This window comes from Schistocerca serialis, chromosome 10 (assembly GCF_023864345.2).
Source record: "Schistocerca serialis cubense isolate TAMUIC-IGC-003099 chromosome 10, iqSchSeri2.2, whole genome shotgun sequence".
NCBI lineage: Eukaryota > Metazoa > Arthropoda > Insecta > Orthoptera > Acrididae > Schistocerca > Schistocerca serialis.
Window position 1 is genome coordinate 159,472,395 of NC_064647.1, and position 3,790 is coordinate 159,476,184.

General features: G+C 45.4%; 1 pseudogene; it reads right to left on the reverse strand.

Annotated features, from left to right (window-relative positions):
- Positions 1 to 2,468: 2,468 nt before the first annotated feature.
- LOC126425659 (5S ribosomal RNA) lies at positions 2,469 to 2,586 on the reverse strand (annotated as a pseudogene).
- Between the last annotated feature and the right edge of the window lie 1,204 nt (positions 2,587 to 3,790).

A 3,790-nucleotide genomic window follows, 5' to 3' on the forward strand; every position in this document is an offset into this window, starting at 1 on the left:
TCTACAGCATATTGGAAAAAATTGGATGTCCCCCAACTTTGCTGTCTTTAATAAGATATTTTCACGACAATATGCGTGGCTCTGTAATCTTAGATGGAAGTACATGTAAACCATTCAGTATGAACTGTGGCGTAAGACAAGGCAGTGTGTTGGCACCTACACTTTTTGGAATTTTCCTCTCGGGTCTGCTCCAAGGGGCTTTCGATAATTGCAATGTTGGAGTAAATCTGCATACTAGGAAAGATGGAAAGCTTTTCAATGTCAGTCTTCTGAAGAGTAAGACAAAGCGCTACGAGACAGTCGCTCGTGAACTCCCGTATGCTGATGAAGCTGCAATTGCTGCGAACTCCGCAGAAGAGCTGCAAGAGCTAGTATCAAGCTTTGGTCACGCATGCCACCTATTCTCGATGAGTGTAAACAGCAGTAAGACCGTAACTATGGTTCAGGGTGCTAACACAAAGCCGAATATCACACTACATGGCACTACTCTGCAAGTCGTAGATAACTTCTGCTATCTTGGATCTACTTTAGAATCAAACATGTCTGTTGACAAGGACATTGATGCTCGCATTGGAAGAGCTGCGACAACTTTTGGCTAACTCTCTACACGTGTTTGGAAAAACAACAAACTCTCTTTGACCACCAAAAGTCTTGTATATCAAACTTGCGTCCTCAGCATCCTTTTGTATGCACCGGAAACATGGACTACCTATGCCAAACAAGAACGTCGCCTTAATGCTTTCCCCATGCGGTTCCTGAGATCCATCCTCGGAGTAACGTGGAAGGACCGAGTGACCAACGAAGTAGTGCTATCTGAAACTAACTGCAACAGTATTTCAGCTATCTTGAAGCACAGACGACTCCACTGGCTGGGACACGTCCATCGTATGGATCCTGACAGATTACCACGTGAGGTGACGCTTGGTGATATGTCTATAGCCAAAAGACCTGTAGGACGTCCTGTATTGAGGTTCAAGGACTCCTGTAAACGAGATACGGAGAGCTTTGGAATCGACACAAACAGATGGTAGGCACGGGCTAGCATGAGACCAGAGTGGCGTGATGATATATCATCTGGAATGTCGAAGCATGATGAAGGCTTGTTAGACAGATTAAGGCAGAAAAAGCTTCGCAATGCTACCACTGCTCCTGCCTCAGCAGCCAAATACACTTGTGACAATTGCGGCAAGAGATGCAACCCATAAACACAGACACTGCAACAATCATCTACCCTGCGAAATACCGGCGGTCGCTGTAAATATTGCCTGGCTGGATTCCCGTAAGTTATTTGAAAATTGTATACTCCAGGAGAAACTTCCACTGGCCGACGGGCTACCCTGACATGAAGGTTATTGAGCATATCTGTGACGCCTTGCAACGTGCTGCTCAGACGAGATCTCCACCCTCTCGTACTCTTACGGATTTATGGACGGCCCTATGGATTTAAGGTCCGTCAAGCACTACTTCAGACATTAGTCGAGTCCATGCTGCCTCGTGTTTCGGCACTTCTGCGTGCTCGCGAGGGTCCTACACGATATTAGGCCGGTGTGCCAGTTTCTTTGGCTCTTTAGTACATAAGTTTATGTTAGAAACGGCATTATTGTTTGTTTCCTTACTGGTATTATACCTCACTATATTACACAGAATGTAAATCATCACGTACACTGTTTGTTCAAAAATGGTTCAAATGGCTCTGAGCACTATGGGACTCAACTGCTGTGGTCATCAGTCCCCTAGAACTTAGAACTACTTAAACCTAACTAACCTAAGGACATCACACACATCCATGCCCGAGGCAGGATTCGAACCTGCAACCGTAGCGGTCGTGCGGTTCCAGACTGTAGCGCCTTTAACCGCTCGGACACTCCGGCCGGCACACTGTTTGTGTTGGTGCTCAAAACATGCTACACAGACATTACTACACAATGTTTCACAAAGAGATTGTACGCAGTCAGAGCTGTTACAGTGTTTTTAGATTACATTCAGGGCATAAAGTTGTCAATAATAAAATGTATTTTTAGCACTATCGGTACTGAATTATCAGTTACACTCTTTTTAAATGAGGAAATGTACATATTTATGGAAATTACTACAGTTAACGCATGCAGGAGAAACATCTTATACACTGAAGAAATCAACTGTTACACACATAACCAATTTACAAAACCATCAGTAGCAACATAAATAAAAAACACTGGACACTCATTGGGAAACATATAAGACGGTCTTAAGATACTCTAAAACTAAAAACTAAACTAAACTCCGTCCGGACAGGCAATGAAGGCCCAACGGTACCGACCGGCCGCCGTGTCATCCTCAACCCACAGGCGTCACTGGATTCGGATATGGAGGGGCTTGTGGTCAGCACACCGCTCTTCTGGCCGTATCTCAGTTAACGAGACCGGAGCCGCTACTTCTGAATCAAGTAGCTCCTCAGTTTGCCTCACAAGGGCTGAGTGCACCCCGCTTGCCAACAGCGCTCGGCAGACCGGATGGTCACCCATCCAAGTGCCAGCCCAGCCCGACAGCGCTTAACTTCGGTGATCTGACGGGAACCGGCGTTACCACTGCGGCAAGGCCGTAGGCTTAAGGTACTCTACCATTTCCAAAAATCGCACACAGTTGGTTTAATGGAGGAGTATGAAACTTTCAAAAATAGCTCTAAGCACTATGGGACTTATCATCTGAGGTCATCAGTCTCCTAGACTTAGAACTACGTAAACCTAACTATCTTAAGGACATCACACACATCCATGCCCGAGACAGGATTCGAACCTGCGACCGTAGCAGCCGCGTGGTTCCGGACTGAAGTGCCTAGAACCGCTCGACCACAGCGACCGGCTTATGAAATTTTTGTACACCACAAAAGCAAGTAGAAAAAAATGGTAGTGCCGAACTAGATAGTAATACTGACACACATGTACAGTTTTTCATTTAAAAAAATATGTAATCGTTAATTCAGTACTCATTAGTGGTTAAAATACATGATATAATTGAAAACTTTATACATATAACGTAATCCAAAAATACTGCAATACAACTGACTGTACAAACTGTTTGTGAAACCGTAGTGTCCTAATATCTTTGGAGTATGTTTTGATTACTGAAGCAGACAGTGTAAGTGATGATAAGTAACGGAGGAGACGCAATACCTGTAAGTAGACAAACAAAAATACCATTTGTAACGTGAGTAGATTAATTTTGTCCTATTTTCCGACTGTAGGATAGCGTCCAAAAGCCATCTACAATGCAAGGGAGGCAGAAAATCGCTCTAACCCAGCTGTTCATTGAGCAGAACTACCCTTGCTCGGTGCGTTACAGATGGAGGTATGTCATTCCATGCTGGCAGGTCAGGCCAGCTGTGGCATAATTCGGTATTGTATAGAGATAACATTGCATACGCATCGAAGAGACTGCACAGCCACCGATCTAAACACGCCAGAAATATAGCGCCTGCTATCCAAATTACCGGCTACGCGGAGGTCATAGTGTTCAAAAATGGTTCACATGGCTCTGAGCACTATGGGACTTAACAGCTACGGTCATCAGTCCCCTAGAACTTAGAACTACTTAAACCTAACTAAGGACATCACACAACACCCAGTCATCACGAAGCAGAGAAAATCCCTGACCCCGCCGGGAATCGAACCCGGGAACCCGGGCGTGGGAAGCGAGAACGCTACCGCACGATCACGAGCTGCGGACAGGGTCATAGTGTTGTGTAACCAAAGGCACCCCGCACCCTCATGACATTTCACTGGGCCATACGACGGCGACAAATGTAAAACGG